General features: G+C 40.1%; 1 protein-coding gene across 1 annotated transcript in view; it reads right to left on the reverse strand.

Moving 5' to 3' along the window:
- Axud1 (AXIN1 up-regulated 1) overlaps positions 1-13,879 on the reverse strand; it is a 68,974-nt gene extending 55,095 nt beyond the window's left edge. The window contains exons 1-2 of the mRNA XM_065219185.1: positions 13,101-13,879; positions 12,992-13,031 (exon numbers count right to left, since the gene is read on the reverse strand). The gene's annotated coding sequence lies outside the window, so the exon portion shown is untranslated. The remainder of the gene's footprint in view (positions 1-12,991; positions 13,032-13,100) is intronic.
- Between the last annotated feature and the right edge of the window lie 5,105 nt (positions 13,880-18,984).

Here is an 18,984-nt window from a genome sequence, read left to right on the forward strand (position 1 = left end):
TGTTCATGAAAGTGTGTCTTTTATTTGATTTATCTGATTTATTACAAAAGTGTAATTTTCACAGAAAAAGCAAACCGGGAATTTAAAAATGAAAATTCACTGACCACCCTGTTCAAGTGCCGTAACAGGGTGGCCAGTGAATTTTTATTTTGAAATTCCCGGTTCAAATCTCAAAATTTCCCGGTTTTCAATATTCAGCAAAAAAACGAAACTAGCCTGATGCTCACAATACTTCTCATCAAATTCTTAAACTTTCCTGTACTTTATAGGACTTCCTAAAGTTTCCTCAATTTTTCTAACGATCATCGATCTCTTCCAAAGGTTTAACAATTCACTGTAGTTCTCTAAACTTCTTTAAAATTTATGTGACTTCTCTAATGTTAACGGAACTGCTCTGAGGTTCTCTGTTCTTTTCTGAAATTCTCAAAACTTCTCTAAAGTTTTTGCAGTTCTCATGAAGCTTGTTGTACTGCGCTGAATTTAATTGAACCGTGCGAAGACTTCGCTTAACTTTTTAACGTCTCTGAAGTTATCTGAAAATCAGGGAACTGCTTTAAATTTTCCACTAATTTTCTGAAACTAATGGAACTGACTCTCCCCCTGAATTTCCTCCAATTTTAGGAGCTTACTAAACTTCCTTCAAATGCTCCCGCATTTTACTAATATTAATAACAATTCCTGAAGTTCGTCGATCTCCCTTTAAGCTCCACAGATTTATATGATATTCTCGAAATGTTTCTAAAGACCACTGTTCTTCTTTGAAGTTTTCGAAGTTTTTCTAAATTTCTGGAACTTTTGTGCTCCCGCAATATTCGTGGAATTAGAATAAAATAATATAGATCTATGATTTTCACTGAAATTCTCAAGATTTTTGTGAAGGGCAGTTCAAACAATTTTAAGGAAATTGTAGAAACCTTAAAGTTTCGAGAAACTCAGGAAATTCCGGAAACTTCAGCAAAGCTCCGAGAGAATTTCTGGAACGTGATAAAATTTATATGAACATCAACAAAGTTCTATTAATTAAAACAAAAATGCGAGAACTTTTAGCAAGCTTCAAAGAATTCCCGAGAAGTACTAATAAATTTAGATAGTTTCATGATATTCAGCTAAGTTCCGAGTACTTCGAGGACGATCAGATAGCTTCAGAATAATCCCATTAACTTAAGCAAATTTGCATCGACTTATAAGGAGTTGCGTTGAATTATGGGGTATTCCAAGAATTTGCTGGATTATTAAACAAATTTAGAGAACTTCATGCGTGATAATGTTTGCACCATCGTACAAATAAGGTTCCCGTTTCACCTGTGCATACAATGCCTTGGTTTTCTTTGCATGCACATAACCTATAGCTCATACCGTAGTAGGTTGTGTATAATGGAAAATGATTTACTTAGTTTGACAGTTGCACCATGACGAAGTGGCAGCGTATTCGTGATTTGTCCCACGCGCAAATGTCGCAAAAAGACATTTCAATCGCAGTGGGAGTGTCCCGGTGGACCGTGAAAAGTGTTTTAGACCGAGAAAAGAAAGGACAACTATCCGCGAAGGTGACCACAGGTCGTCCGAGGTCAGCTCGGGTTCCAACACGAAACGAAAATTAATTATTTTATTCATGTATTTTACTTATACATTTTTGCCAAAACCTCAGCCTTATACCTTCCATAAGACAAACCACTTAGATCATATAAAAATGCATAAACGGTATGTGTGACCATTTATACATTTCATTTGACACATGATCTTCATTAACTTTTTGCAAGGCGTCTGCCTATTAGTTGAATTATACATTTTATGAACAATCAGCAATAGAAATTTGCCAAAAGTTATAAGGGGATTTCTATCCGTGAAGGGTTATCGCTGCTATCAAAAGGAAGATTCGGGTGAATCCAGTGCGTCCAATAAGGAAAATGGCAAAGGAACACGGGATCAGTGACTTCACGCCACGGAAGATCGTAAAGGAAGATTGCGGGGCGAAGTCGAGGTCACGGAAAAAAAACTCACATGATTACCAACCGCATCCGGGAGCTACGAGTCGAACAATGCAAGAAAATCTTGAACTTTCTTAAGCGAAAAAAAAATCCGGTAATCCTGTTCACCGACGAGAGCATGTTTACCGTCGATCCCGTATCAAATTCCAGAACCGACCGGTATATTAGTTTTCTTCCGGTAAAAGACGTGGCCGACGAGCACAAGAACGAGTATCTGACCAAGCATCCTGCTAGCGTTATGGTGTTTGGATTGGTGGCTTCCGATGGCAAAAAAATGGACCCGGTGTTCATTCCAGAAGGCGACAAGGTCAACACGGAGGTCTACATAGGGATTTTAAGTAAGTATGTTTTTCCGTGGATCAAAGAACAGTACGGTCCGAAGCCAAATGTTGTATTTCAACAAGATGGGGCTCCGTGCCACACCTCGAACCGCACTCAGAAGTGGTTGTAGGAACATCTTCCGTTCTGGGCGAAGGATATGTGGCCGCCATCCAGCCCCGATCTTAATCCGCTGGATTACTCAATATGGCGCGTCATGAAGGCCAAGGCCTGTTCTGAACGCCACCCGAGTACAGCAAGCATTGACAGACAGCAGACAAACATTGACCCGTACCTGGAGAGAAATGGATCCAGACTACACTATTAGAACCTGCCGTGCATTCCGGAAGCGTGTGGAGGCCGTAATTGCAGCTAGTGGAAACTCGATCGATGATTAACATAGTTTAAGACTCTGAGAAACTTCCCCTCTTTGAATAAATAAAAAAAAAACTGGAAAACGAACTTTTTGAGATTTTTTTAAATTATCATTTTGTCAAGCTTCTGCATTCATGTTCCATCAGATGTCACTGCTGTTGTTTGCGGTGACATCTATCGGAAACTAGACACAATCTGTTTTCCTATAATTGTTCACAGAGGACACTGCAGTGCAAAACATGTCTGGTACCTCTATATTTACCTTTCCGTACGTACCGTAAGATTTGATAAAGAGAAATCAATCGTTGAGATATTGTCAAAAGTCCAACACTGCTTCTTGACGCCAAACTCGGCCTACGGATTCTAAACTCGGCCTAACGCATTGAAACGCCAATGAATTCACTTCAGCCTATCGGATGAAGATAAAAATGGCTTCGGTCGGAGCGCTTCTTTTGTTTTTAAGAATAATGGGTGCAAATCTTTGTATCACGCGTTCTCACTTACTTCGTTTCGTAGATTATTAACAAAAGTATCGTACCAAAAGCATAATTGACTTGTTAACTCTGAAATCATGGATTTATTTGAAGTTTTCTGCTCGATAGGCCCAAAATGGGCGATTAGGCCGAAGTAGTTCTCTACCCTACTTTCACATTTTAATTGAGAGCTTTCTATGCCTGTAGCATCCTGGGTAGGAAGTAGAGAAATTTGCTAACCCGAAAAATTAATTTGACCGGACGGGAATCGAACTCAGTCGCCTCCAGCATGGACTTGCTTTGTAGCTGCGCCTTTACCGACTGAGCCAGAGGAGTATCGTATGTCACCTTTGAAAAAAAAAATCAGTTATTTATGAATGTTTCTATAGAATAATACAGGCCTAGATTTGATGAAGCATTATTTAAAAAAATGCATTTTTATTTTAAATGCAAATTTTCTTGAAAGTTAACCTTTCCGTCTCTGACGTATTTTGCTGCCCTAAATGTTGTAGTTAATTTGGCTCTAGTTTTCTCAATTTTTGACCGATTCAAAGCAAACACTGCACATAATCGAGAAATTACCAGAGTTTCATAAGTCACGCTTGTTGGTCTCGTCACGGTTCTGTATTTACACGGATATACCATGGGGTCTGTCCAATGGTGAGACATTTTCATGATTTGTTTTTATTTCTAATATGAACCTTTTCGTTGTTAAATCATAACCGAATCATATATATGTGACTTTGTGGATCATGCACGACTTATTACTATGTGTACTGGAAATTATACGTTTTCCAAATTGTCTAGGACATCAGTTGATTTGTTCTACTAGATCAACCAAGACTGCAATAATGTCTGTAGTAACGAAAAATGTCCAATCAGATTCAAAGTGTCTATGTGGATCATGCACAGGGATCGGGTGCTACTCAATTTTTTGCGAGTAAAACACACGCTGTTGCGAGACTGCACTTTCTTTCCAAAGAGACGTGAAAGAGCATTTTAAATCGTGCAGTACATTTCATTCTTCTTGTGTTGGAGAGCTGCCGCTCCAACGGTGTTAATAGTACGTTCAGACTACAGAGTTATAACATGTTATAGCGCTATCTTGATGGTGGTTTCTGTGTTGTAATTATTTGATAACCGTTATAACATGTTATAACTCTCCAGTCTGTACAGCGTTTAAGTCTCTTTCTCTCTCTCTTTGTTTCTCCGACAGTGTACTTTCTCTATAACTGTTGCGTTGAAGGATAGCTAGCATCAGTGCTGTTAATTTTCATATCATTCGATTGACGATGAACCAATACAACTATTAAATCGATTCTGTGAAAAAAAGGTTATTGTCACTGTCAATTGAGTCACCCAATATCATTTGATATACGACAGTGGAGTGTGGAAGAAACCCAGCAAAATGGTCCCGAACAGACAAGTCGATCCGAAGTCGGATCAATGTAAGGCTAATTTAGGGTCGATGTCGACCCAATGTCGTGTTGTTGTCGGGTCAATTATGGGTTTATGTCGGGTCAATGTCGGGTCAACATCGGGTTGGGGTTTGATAGAAGTCATGTTGGTGTCGGGTTGGCTAACAACCAGAGCTAACCCCCTTGTGAAGAAAATTACACATCGATCTTATACCCCGTACAGACTATGGCTTATATCATGTAATATAGGCTGTCTTGCAATGAGCACTCATACATCTAGTTTTCACTGGAAATCCTATGTATGAGTGCTCATTGCAAGATAGCCTATATTACATGATATCAGCTATAGTCTGAACGTACTATTAAAAAAATTTCTTTAGGAAAAGCATCAAAATTTGCATTTTCCTACGCTTTTGAATAATTAATTAATTTAGCTTTATTTAGGCGCTTTTGAATACCATACAGTCACTGCAACATATATTATATGAGTGTAAACATATTCTGCACCCAGCCTAAAATATGCAACCATTCTTGTAAATCTCTAAGCCACGTCTCTCCCGATTGAAAAGTGCTACTCCCATCATAACACCGTGCACTACTCGATTGTGCTATACGCAAGTAGCACCTGAGCTGTCCAACTACTCTCTCCTAAATATGTAATCTCTCTCTCCTTAGTCTCTTTCTCCTTCCAAATATTAGGGACGCGCTCCCTTATTTTAGAGTAGCACCAGTGTTTTTTGCACCACTCTGAGTTTTTATTCGATCCCTGATCATGCATGATCTATTTCCGAGTAATCCAGATGTTGTAGGTGCTTCAAATCGTCCCGGAGTTCAGATAATTTGATCTACTAGATCAACCGAGATTGGGACAATGTCTTTAGTATCGTAATATTTCCAGAAAGATGCACAGTGGATCATGCATGAACTATTGCCATATGTACCAGATGTTTTAAGTTCTCCAAATCGTCCTGGAGTACAGATGTTTTTTTTTTCTACTAGATCGACCATGACTGGGATACAGTCCGTAGTATCGAAATATGTCCAAACAGATTCATAGTGGCTATATGGATAATGTTTAATTATTTTCACGTATACCAGATGACCTAGGTTCTCCAAATCGTCCTGCAGTTCAGATGATTTGTTTTACTAGATAAACAAAGGCTGAAAAAATATCTGTAGTATCGAAATATCGTAATGGAAATCCTTAGGAAATATTTGGTATACACGACACATTGAAAATCTTTGGACATATTTCGATCCTACAGACATGATTGCAGTCTTGGTTGATATAGTAGAACAAATCAACTGAACTCCAGGACGATTTGGAGAACCTAGAATATCCGGTATGGCAATAACCCGCATATATACGATTCGTTTATGATTTGACAACGAAAAATGTTATGTTCATATTGGAAATTTAAAAAAAAATGAAAATGTCTCACATTGGACAGACCTCACGGAATTTCCATGTAAATCCGGTGTGACTTAAGGAATTGAGATCACTTCTCGATTATTTGCAGGGTGTTTGAACAACAAAACTTATGACAGCAAAATAATCCGGGACGGAAAGGTTATAATGAATTCCACAATTTTTGTGACAGCACATCAGTCCCTTCGCGATTTTCGCGACATCATTTAATATTTCCGCGATTTTCGCAACTGAACAGCCCTGCAGTTTTTATAACACCAGGAAAGTCTAGACTATTGAATAAGTATTAAATTAGTGTCGATAATTTAAAGGCCTTTTGATTCTCTGATCGGTCTTGATGATTTCGAAGCTTCCCTAAAGGTCGTAATTCTATTGAGGATCTTGGTTCTGCTCGGAAATAAATGGAATTCCCGTACACACCTTTAAATTTCCCTGAAATTCTCTGGACTTCTGTTTCATGAATTCTCGAAAGGTTTCTGTACTTCCCTGAAATTCTCAGAACATCTTCTCGATTTTTTTTTTCAGTACGTCATGGAACTATCCCGATTTTTTTTCTAAATTTACGATTATAGGGGAAATGTATGTAATGTCTGCCTAAATGCCCCTATTTTGGGCCCATGCATTAAATCAGCAATTAACTAAATTTTCAATAGTAACCAAAAATATCCATTAGTACCGTCCCAATGACGCGTTCATCTAGATAAAACTGAAAAATAGCAGCTTTTTAGCGATGGGCCCAATCTTAGATCCATAGGCCAACATGAGAGCCATTTCCCCTATATCTTTAAACTGCTCCAAAAGTCTGGACTTAAGTTACGGGAACTGCTCTTAAGAACTGAAATTCCCCAAAGATCCCTAGATCTAGCTTTTCTGACGTGCTTAGAACTTCTTAAAAGTTGGCACAACACCTCTCAAGTTCGTTTGACACCTGTGAAGATCTCTGAAATTCTAGAAACTTCATAAAACTTCCTGGAAATTTTCGGATGCTAAAAGAACCGCTTTGAGGTTCTTAAAGCTTCCAGTAAGTTCCCCATATTTTCAGCGTGTTAACTTTCCTTATGTTCCCACAGTTTGTTTATGGAGCTTCACTGAAATTCTCAGCATTTCCTTTCATTCCTCAGAACTTCTCTAAAGTTCCTACAATTGTTGTGAAGTTAATGGGGCTGCAATGAAGATCTCTAATCTTTCATAAAGTTAATTACGAAACTGAAAAATAAAAAATAAAATCCCTTAATTCTGGCACTTTCATTTCATTTTCATTTTGCAGCGTTTGGTGGGGCAATGGGAGCGCAAGTCAATCCAAAGCCGAGGAAAAAGGAAGGGTATTTTTTGCCTCAATCTATTGTACATGCATAATAAATAAAAATACAACTCTCGCGTAACATTTGAAAAGGCCTATCCTCGTTGATCAATTCTCTTCATCGACTTTCTCTTTGATTTTTTTCCTTGATTTGTTTTCCGTCGATCTTGTTTTCTGTGCTGAGCCCCACTGCTACCGATATCAGGGAGGCAGCTCCCACACCTGGACTCTACCTATGGACCCATCAACTCATGAACCGGGGACCAACGGCTTTACTCCCCGTGATCAGAGATGTTCCCTTCGCTCAGTCGGTAAAGACGCAGCTACAAAGCAAGACCATGCTGGAGGTGGCTGGGTTCGATTCCCGGATTCGGGTTGGAAAATTTCTCGACTTCCCTGGGCATAGAAGTATGATTGGACTTGCCTCACAATTATACCAATGCAAAAATGGTAAAGGCATCGAAAGCTCTCAATTAATAACTGTGGAAGTGCATCTAGAACACTAAGTTGAGAGCACGCAATAAGCTAATATGCGATATACAATAAGCTTGAAATGCGAAGAAGAAGAAGAAGATCAGAGATGTTATGCCTCAGAACATCTCGGCGACGCCCACCGGGATTAAACCCAGGCCTTTTGGGGTGAGAGGTAATCACGCTTACCACTACACCACCTGCGCCGCTATCTCTCTCTCTTTGATTTACCACACCAACAAACGAATTTCTCGCTAAGCTCGCAGCACAGTTCGACAGAAAATGATGTTAGCTTGCGGCTGAAACAACACACTTAATTGGAAATTCATTTGCAGTCGGGTTATTCGCGAAAGAGAAAATCGATGAAGAGAAACGATCATCAATGATAGGCCCTTTTCTGGAGTTGCGCGACAGCTATATATTAGACTTTATCGATTTTTAACGGTTCTCCAGTCGAATTCCCAGGTTTTTCCCTGTTTTCTAGGTTACTTTTCTAATTCCCGATTATTTCCTAGCTTTGTAGGTTTTCCCGGTTTGCTGGCCACCCTGCTTGAAGTAAGTATTTGACAGTTTGTGTTTGAAGTTAAAACAATCAAGCTTATTCTGCTATTCGTGTGACCCTCTGTCACTAGGGAGGTGACCAAAGTCACGTCGTTTGAGGTGACTCCCCATGCAAATCAAATGAGGAGTCACCTCACACGACGTGACTTGTGTCACTTCCCTTGTGAGAGCGAGTCACACGACTCGCAGAATAGGCCGTTTGTCCGCTGATTGATCGAATTGGCTCAAGTAGTGCATAATTTCTGCTCCGTAGTTCCAAAAACAGAAATTCACGTTGACGAAGAGGTCTCTCGGGGGCGTACAGATTTAGCTGTGCCAGCAATGTTGCACAGTCGACGTCACCTATAAGCAGCTTTCCAGCGAACATAGCTTGAGCGACCGTCCGTCTATCCTCTGGTGGTTCGATGCTCAGCAGATGGCAACGCTCCTCGTGGTAGGTGGTAGGTTCGTTGGGTCATGCCAGCGGAGAAAACGAAGAGCGTATCTTACAAACTTCCGTTGAACGGGTTCAATTCTAGCGATCCAGTTGACATGAAAAGGACACCATACTACAGAACTTGATTCTAGTAAAGACCGCACAAGTGAGCAGTAAAGTGACCTGAGGCATAGTGGATCACGGAACTCGTCGGCAATTTTGAAAATAAAGATTAATGCATCCTAGTTTATTTAAATTATTGAACAAGATTTGACAATTTAATGAAATCATGAAGCCTTCCTTTTTAGCATATCAGTACCGCCATACCAACCGGTGGAAACTGATGATTTTAAATTGGCTCACTACTTGACTAGCCTATTGGTCCCAAGCAAATCGATTAACGTACTCCATTCTAGTCAAAATTTTAGTACTACACAATGTTTGTTTTGAATCGCTATGAAAGTTTGACAGATAAAATGAGGGGTTAGTGGATTTTCCTATGTTTCGAGGGGTGAATCGATTAGCTTGGGACCGAAGATAGAACCAGAGCTGAGCCAAAAAGTTGAGCTCGTTTCTTCGGGACCTACTAGTCTTAGAGTTACCTCTATGGCCAAACTGCCTATAATCGCATATCAGTCGCATATGGAAAAAGTAAGCATTGAGAAAATGGCCGTCGAAGTTACGAACTGGCATGTAGATATTTGAAAAATCATAGCAAATTTATTGCCATTTTTTTCATGTTAATATCAGTTGTAATGAAGATTGCATGTTTTGTTGTATCAGCGAAAAATATGGCAATTTTAAAAGCTGAACTTTAACTCAAACTATGGACGATTGAATTTCCGGATGGGACTGATATGTGATTATTTTGCTGGATGGCACAAACTGACTTGATGTTTTCACATTTTGACAAAAGTCCTCAGTTTTATCATATAATATGTAAGTAGAATAGAATTGATAGTGGATAGCGATAATCCATATGGGACTGATATGCGATTATAGGCAGTATAGGTGACTTTGCCCAGCGTTGCCAGATTGTTTTAAAGCTAATCGGTATCAAAGGTATTAAAAATCGGTATTTACTATTTAATTAATTATATATTTTTGCCGTTTTTGAAAGCGAAAATTTTAACGATGGTGACGACTGGGACTTGTGGAGAATTGCTAACGGCTTTCTCAGTCTTAAAACAGTCTTTATTTTTTTAATTTTTTTTTAAATTATCGTTGTCCTTAAGTGGTGGTCAAAATAGTGAGAAAATAGCTTTTTCAATAAAATATCATTAAATGAAACCAAAATATGGAAAATCAGCCACAACAACGACTAAACTATTGATAACGACATACAATATTTTCACTTGAAAAAGACCACAACCCATGGCCGAAATGTCCAGCAGATTACATCGTAGTTGTTGCAGTTTTTAAGACTGAGAAAGCCGTTAATCAAAGAAAAATTTTAGCTTTTGTACAATGATCGGAAAATTCCGGATGAAAAATGTTTGAATTAGCTTCTGAATGGAGTCGAAAAAACATCCAAAGAAAGACGAAAGAAGCTATCCTGGATGAAGCTCGATGAAAGTTCTAAGAAGAGTTGGAAAAACATCCGGGAAACTGCCAAGACACGAATTGAGAAACTTGTGGCAAAAAATTAAATAAACTATCGGAAAAAATCGCATGTCACATCTAAAGGAAGCCAGAAAAGTTTCGGAAAGCAGAAGTAAATTTTCTGAAGTAGCCATTTCCAGGGAAAGCCAGAAGAAGCTCGGAAAAATCTTCCAGTAGAAGTCGAACAAACTTATGGTCAAACTTCCAGAGGAAGACGAAAGAAATTTCTGGGAGAATTAATTGAACTTCCTGGAGAAGACGAAAGAAACTTCCTGGAGACGCTGGCAGAAACTTCCTAAGGTAGATTGGAAGAAAAACCTGAAGAAAGTCGGAAGCCAGAGCGCTTACGGAACAGTCAAAAGAAACAAGGACAAAATTTCGCAAGAAATAGATTTCTGGAGGATGTTCTAATGATCCAGAAAATTTTCCTGATGTTCATAAAACATCCCTGAAGACTCCTCAATTTCCCTGAAGTTTTCGGAACATTCCTGAAATGCACTTGGGAATATTCCATAATTCCTCGAAAATCCTTAACAGTTCTTTTAATTTTCCTGAATTAGGGGCTGTTTTGGAGTTCTCTGGTCATCCTCGAAGCGCTCGGAATTTCCCTGATTATAATAAGACTACCGGAATATCTTTAATCATCTTTGAAGGTCTCTGGACTTTCTTGCACATTACGAAATTTTTTAAGTGCTCTTACAATTTTCTTGAATTTTTGTGACATCAGCATTGAAGTTCTCTGATCTTAACGATTTTTTTTTTTAATTTTTTAAAGTTATCGACACTGCCATAAAAAGCATAGAACTTCCCATAAAATGTTACGTTTACTAAATTTGCATGAGCCCCTCAGGACATTGCTGAAGTTTTTGGAAATTGTCTGAGTTTCTCGGAACTCCTTTATAATTTCAGCAATTTAATTAATTAATCCTGATGTTGTCTGAGCTTCACTAAAGTTCCTGAAAACCATTGATTTTCCCTGAAGTTCTTTGGACTTGTGAACTTTCCAAAATATGTATGATGTTTCCTTAAGTTCACTGGAGTTCGCTGGCCTTTTCTGAAATTCCCGGGTTTTCGAAGCTTAACAGAAGTGAAATTGTCTTTAATTTATCGAAACTTACACAAAGGGCTGGACTTTTCTGAAGTTTCAGAACTTCTTAAATGTGCCTACAGCTAGTGTGGATACGCAAAAAAAAATCTGATAGCATCCTTGAAGTTCAGGGAAAGTTGAAAAAACTAGCGGGAGAAGATGAAAGAATGATACGAGCGAAGGGTGAAGAAGCTTCCAGGGTAAAGTGGAAGAAGTCTCTTGGGAAAGTTGGATGAAACTTCAGGAAGTTAATGTTTAAAAAAATATTTCTTGATTCCCTAGGAATTACCCGAAAGAGCCATCGATTATTTCTCTCCAAAAACAGGGAGCAAATGCAAACATTAGTCGAAAGAGTTTCAAGCATAAGGCATCTTTAGAGATGATTGTTTAGAATTTTGAAGGCTCACAAAAAATTTTTTCGAGCGCAGACAGGCCAAAATTATTATTATTATTATTATTATTAAAAAAAACGGTATAAATCGGTATAAAATCTTAAAAATTGGTATTCTGAGGAACCTTATCTGTATATCGGTATCTTGTTTGGAAATCGGTATAAATACCGATAAATCGGTATATCTGGCAACGCGTTTGCCTATCGATCCACCCGACCCGTTTTCGACCCTTCATACAGTGGCATGTTGAGGACAATCAGAGGATATTAAGCTTGATCAAATCAAATAGTGAGGAGGGCCCACTGCAATCCGTGCTACAATGAGTGGTATGGGTCCATGAGTCGAGCATCACTTCTGGTCACTGGTCTATTTTGGTATTACAGAAGTAATTCCAAAATACACCAGTGACCAGAAGTGATATTCAGCTCGAGTTACATAATAGGGCCCTATGAAATTGTCCTACAGAGACATATTTCGTAATATATTTGAAATAAGTTTATTCAATGTGTATGAAATTCTTTGAGATTAATATATTTATTGAACTCTTGTTTTGTTTTGTGCAATTTTTTCCTTTTTCCTGGTGAAAATTAAATCCGTGCGATGCCGTTATCGTTGCAGAGAAGGTTGGAAATCACTGAATGTCTTAAGAATCACTTTAAAGCCAAATCCTAATAATTTAAACCAAGCTATTGAGTCATATACTGCAACTATTCGTGTAACAATCCTATGTCTTCAGGGTTTCCTATCTACATAGGACTGTTATGCGAATAGCGGCCGCATCAAAATAGGGGAGCATAATTCCTTCGTTCTATCTAATCTTTGTAAGAAACGCATCATAATTTAGTTTTGCTTTATTTACAAGGTTTTCAGCCAGGGACTGGTTCACCTTGGGCATAAATTATATGTAAAGAAGACGTTTTAAAACCTTCCCAATGTTCGAGCCAAGTATGTGCTACTGTCTGCCGACATTGAAAAATGAGCGCTAAAAGACTTCATCTCCTCTGACGATAATAGGTAAAGAGCTGAACAAAGCCGTCATTTCCCCTACCAAGGAGTGTACGATAACAAGTTGTTATCGTGCGAAAAATTACGTATGGTTATAAGTTACCGTAGAACCCGACAATGTGGATTGATAAGACCTACTGCAATACTCTGAACCTACCTGAACAAGTTCGTGTTGGGCTGGATAGTTAATGTTACCACTGAAAGAAAAATTAGAAATGTCGATTAACAAAAGCATTCAACCCTGAAAATTATCTTAAGCAACTCACCTAGCACACTTCCGAGGGAAACAAGAAGCCGTTCAATTCGATGTGCGTATCCATGAAATTCGATCCGAGTCCTGCCAATTCTCTATAAACCAAAAACTTCGCTGACTTTGATCGATGAAAATTGCTGAGCTCCAATTTCTGTATCCCTCCCTCCCTCTGTACCCAGCACAAAAAATCCCTAGATCTCTGAACACTAAGCACTACCATCCATGAGCTTTCCGTGTCACATATCAACCTGAATTACAATTTCATCTTTCATCGGAAGACCTTCATTCCGGTACTACTCGCATTTGACACCAATTTTCCACCTCTAGGGAAAAAAAAACGCTTTCCATCGGTACTCTTCTCCCGTTCCGACCACCAGTATAGTAGGGCAGGGAAGTCTTGCTTTTCACTTCAGTGTACAACACCACTATTTTTTGCTGCACCAGTGTATTGCGCCAGGCGATAGATTAACTTTTTTTTTCTTCTACCGACGGACACCAAATTGAACGATCTTTCTGCGGATCGTCGCCAACTGCTGTGCCCACGAATTTTTCAAGGACCTTCAACGGAGGAGGTCCTCTTCCACAAGCAAGGGGCTTTCCAGCGCGGAAAAGATACCGCGAATGTCGGAATTAAAGTATGTATCACTGAATCGCGTTTCGACAATGACATTAGACCATTATAGCATAGTGCAGTACACTCTTTATTACGCGAGGAGATTCCGCCGCGACGACGACGATAGACTTCACTTCACCGACGAGCTCGAGTTGTACGTACGTACGCTCATTTTTCTGCTGCTCTTTACTGGCCAGTCGAAGTAGGCTCGCTGTATGAATTTCTACCGTCGTAAATAGTCGCTCCGATCACACTACACCAGCCACGACCGAGACGGCTAATACATAGGTGTAACAGTCGGAAGAAGTGTTAGTTTGTTTACTTAAATGAACCATGCCCATTTTGTTATGGCATGTTTGCTATACGAAATGCACCTCGTGTTTATTAGCGAATTTCACATCAAAGATTGATTAATTGAGTAGGAAATCAGTTTGGCACGGCATTTGTGACCAGCATACACCTTCCGGTAGTATGAAACAGGTCAAAAACTGTTCAAATCCGCAGATAAAATTTTTGTTTTGAATTTCTGTATAGCAAAATAGTGAACTTTTCGTGAACATTAACGGCAAAGAACTCACCAACACTGGGAGACTGTGAGTTCCTGCCCACCTGTTCATTTTCCATCGTGAGCCACGACCACGATGGAAAATGAACAGGTGGGCAGGAACTCACAGTCTCCCAGTGTTGGTGAGTTCTTTGCCGTTAATGTTCACGAAAAGTTCACTATTTTGCTATACAGAAATTCAAAACAAAAATTTTATCTGCGGATTTGAACAGTTTTTGACCTGTTTCATACTACCGGAAGGTGTATGCTGGTCACAAATGCCGTGCCAAACTGATTTCCTACTCAATTAATCAATCTTTGATGTGAAATTCGCTAATAAACACGAGGTGCATTTCGTATAGCAAACATGCCATAACAAAATGGGCATGGTTCATTTAAGTAAACAAACTAACACTTCTTCCGACTGTTACACCTATGTATTAGCCGTCTCGAGCCACGACCACCCTAATATTTTCGATGGATGTGTGTGATACGAATGGCATGAGTAAACCGAGTAAACGGCATGAGATCAATTCGACGTCAGAAAAGGCCTTTCTGATTCATTCATTACTGCCTGTGTTGGTAGGATTGAAGGTAGGTGTACATACTATGAACCATGCAATCATTCGATATAGTAAAGGGTTATGTTTAGCCGTTTGGAAGTATTTTTGAAATATTTCCATTCAGTTGACAAAACAAGGACTCAAACGAAATTTAGCTTCACAATATAAAATTATTTGCTCCAGAACGAAGGTCTTATTTCTGGCACTTTACCATAGTTGTCTGTTTGTGTGCGTGGGAAGTGTGCGAAAGTGTTGGTGACACTGTGTGCAATCGTCAGAATGACACATGCTGTTTATGCTGTCTTCGGGCCTTTTCAGGGCGGTTGATGCTGCTATAAAATTGCCATAAAATTTGAAGAGAAGCGTTGCCAAAATGCAGAGTTTGTTGACGTCACCCTCGTGTTCCGGAATAAAATTGCGCGTGGATAGTCGAGTTTCCATTCAAATAATACAAAATTCAGGAGTGAAGGGGGATATGTAAAACCCCTATTTCGTCCCCTTAGAGCGTGCACAGTGATTTAACAGTCCATTTTCACTCTCTTAATTAATCGCACCAGGAATAGTGGCTTTAGAGTGATGGCGTTTTGTACTAAGTTGAAGGGCATGACCAGTTCAATCTTTTGATGATTGAGTTTGGTGATTAATCCATAATAAGAGAGATGCAAAATTTTATTTTTTCACGTTGTCAGGCTGGTGGTTCCTTATAGTTACTCCATGAGTAACCAGCTCCGAAAACATTTTTTTATAATCAAAACTATGTGGGCGAAAAACTACAAGGAACAGCTCTATATGGGGTTGTACGCAATGGTGACGGAGGACTGCGCACACTAAGATTTTTTTACAGAACATTGTAATTTTTTACCGAATATGGAACAGCTGAACATTCGGTAATCGATTCGGTAATTTTTATGTTTTACAGTACATTCAGTAAATTTATATTCAGCTGAGTTGTCAAAATTTAACGATACCGCTCTGTAAATTTTTACCGAAAATGCTGTAAAATGTTTACCGGTCGATCTAAAATTTGTTCGGTAAAAATTACCGATTGTTTTGTTACTGCATTTTTTATGGATGCATGGATTATTCTTTCTTTTTTCAAATTTGAAGTTAACAATAAGATAAATAGGTTATTTGGTATTTTTTTTTCTACGAATGTTATTAGCTACAATGTTTTTAATATGCATGCATTTTCCGTCTGTTTCGGAAAGCTGTTAACAGCATTGTGATTTGGAACCCAGAGTTCATATTCCTTCATTCTCTGAATTCGGTGGATGCATTTTCCCGATGCATCTCTTCACTTCTGCAGGGAACACAAATGCTGATAGCGCATGGATGGTGATGGAGGTGGTGCCCGAGCTGACCGTAGGAAAAACACATGATGGGATCTTCATTCATCTCGAGAACCATCTAAAAAATATAATCGAAATTAATGATAAAAATAATAATAATAGTAATAATAGTTTTAATTTTACTTACTAATGAAAAAGATCTTCTGTTCCTCCATCGAGAGTTTACATTTGTTGGAGTATTTACTCATTTTTCAAACACTTTCCAATTGCGCACTTTATAACACCGGAGAAACGAGTCATAACCAACTTTAAAAAGGTGGACAAAAAATAAGTTTGACAGCACGTAATTTACAAATCGTTCGGTACTTTTTCAAAAATATCGTATTTAACGTACAGTTTGTTTTGTAAAACATTATTTTTACTGTACATACGTAATAGTTTTTTACAGTATTACGGAATTGCAGCCATTTACGGGTTCAATCCGTAATTTTATTTACATTTTACGGTAATTTTCTGTAAATTACAGAAATTCGTCACTTTTAAATGCTGAAAACCGGTAAAACACCGTATTTTACAGAACAATCGGTAAAAATTGTATTTTACAGACTAAGTTCAGCAAAAAAAAGTACCGAACATAATTTAAGAAGTTTGGTGTGCGTGGTCTCATATAATAAATGTTATTTGTTAACTGCAGCAGGAGCTTGTGTTTTGTGTAGAAATAGGAATTTGAGTGGGGTTCTGTCTGTTTATACTCTTTAGTATGATTATGATTGCCCTGAAAAGAACCTTTTGATATACATTTTAGTTGGGACATGTTCAGAAATTGAACTCTTTGGAAAATCTTCGTGGCCCTGAAAAGGGCCGATGGTAGTAAAGGCTCAAAGCCTTTGGAAGTCGGACCGGACAATCCCATATTCTTCGGTTCAATGATTGGGCACTCGCAAGAGTCTCGGCCCGTCTGCTGCTGGACAGGAGTTAAACTGGTGTCAGCGACAGGTTGGAAGTCCGCAGAATATCAGTGTCCCAGCTAAAGCTCCTCCCCTTTTTAGTTTTTCTCGTTAAACTCCTTCTCTCAACAAGTTGGTAAATCTTAATCTTTTTCAAAAAGATGCTTATCAGGCGCATACAATCATACGATCAGCACTCAGTGTGGTCGAACGCAAGTATTCTTTTCTCCCGTGTTTTCGCAAGTTTTTTCTCGCGCGTGGTCGAACGTTTTTTCGTTCAACCCAAGCATGGGTAAGCCGGGCCCAAGCGGTAGCCAGAAGCAAGGCGGCAAGCGGCCGGCGGATAACAATGTCGATGCCAGACATACGAAGCGGGTACTAACCCTCAACCAGTTCTCGCTGCTCCAGGAGGATGATGGCGAAAGGCGTGAAAGCGTTGAGAAAAAGGAGAAGTTGCCTCCTTTCTATGTCAAGGGACAGCCACGCGAGCTGCTTGACAATCTGAATGTGCTAGTCCGTAAAGGGCTACGGGCCGAATTCCGTCTCTGCGCTGATGGCGTGAAAATCACCGTCCCCTCGGCGGAACATTATAAATCCGTGGCGGAGACACTGCAACTCTGAAAGGTGGAATATTTCACCAACGACGTGCCGTCGACGAAGCCCTTCAAGGTTATTCTACGCGGGCTGCACGAGCTGGATGTTTCGGTTGTGGAAGAAGAGCTGAAACGCAGGTTTTCGTGATCAAACGCCACAACGAGGCGATCAAGTATCGCGACCAACTGTACCTGGTGCATTTGGTTGGCGGATCCACAAACATGAGGCAGCTTCAAAGCATCCGAACGCTGCTCAGTGTCGTTGTCGAGTGGGAGCGGTACAAGCCGGTCCACCGTGAAGTGACGCAGTGTACCAGCTGCTTGAATTTCGGACATGGCGCGCGCAACTGCCATATGAAGTCGCGTTGCTCCAAAAGCGGCCAACAACATGTCACTGCCCAATGCATCGTGGACATGAAGGACAAGCACCCAACCTGTGTCAACTGCGGGAATGCCCACACACCGGCTAGTCGATCGTGTCCCAAGCGGGCTGAATTCATCGCACTGCGGAAGAAAGCAAGCCAGCCGAGACAGCAGAAAAAGAAGCAACTACCCGGAATCGATCTGGAAAATGATTTTCCACCGCTTCCTCCAACCGAAGGACGCGCACCAAACCTTCCTCCCCTTCCGCTGCCCAGAAGGCAGTATAGGAATTCGACGCAAGCCGAACCAAGCAGCATTCCTCCAGGATTCTGAGGAACCCAGCCTGGTGCTGTACCGTTGCTTCCTCCAACCGATGGTCTGACGCAGGTAACGGTTGTCAGTGAAATGCAAAAAAATGATGGTGCAAATGATGCACTTCATGACGAACTTTCACGTTCACCATCAACGCCCTTAATTGGAACGCCCAGTCAGTGGCGAGAAAACAGCCGGAAATCGTAGATTTCCTGCGCCAACATAACATCGATGTCGCGTTTCTAACCGAGACGTATCTCAAGCCGGAGGTCAACTTTAGCCTGCCAAATCACACAATTGCTAGACTGGACCGAGTTCGAGCACAGAGGGGTGGTGGCGTTGCCATTGCCATCAGGAGAGCACTGGAGTACAGGATGCTGCCTGACTTTCGTCTATCGTTCGTGGAAGCCATTGGAGTCGAGCTGGCATCTTCGAATGGTCTCATCACACTCATTGCCATCTACTGTCCTGCCCAATGTAAGGAGTCGGATGGAACAATCGATCGTCTCAAGAATTACATCCAGAAGTTGACTCGTCGGAAGGGTAAGTTTATCCTCGCCGGTGATCTCAACGCACGCCACTCGCTGTGGGGCAATGCAAGAAGTAACAAAAACGGAGCAGTGCTGGCCACGGACCTGCAGGCGGGACACTACGTGGTCCTCCAACCGGACTC

This window comes from Ochlerotatus camptorhynchus, unplaced genomic scaffold (genome assembly GCF_037179485.1).
Source record: "Ochlerotatus camptorhynchus isolate MF236.1 unplaced genomic scaffold, CSIRO-AGI_Acam_v1.1 ptg000101l, whole genome shotgun sequence".
Lineage (NCBI taxonomy): Eukaryota > Metazoa > Arthropoda > Insecta > Diptera > Culicidae > Ochlerotatus > Ochlerotatus camptorhynchus.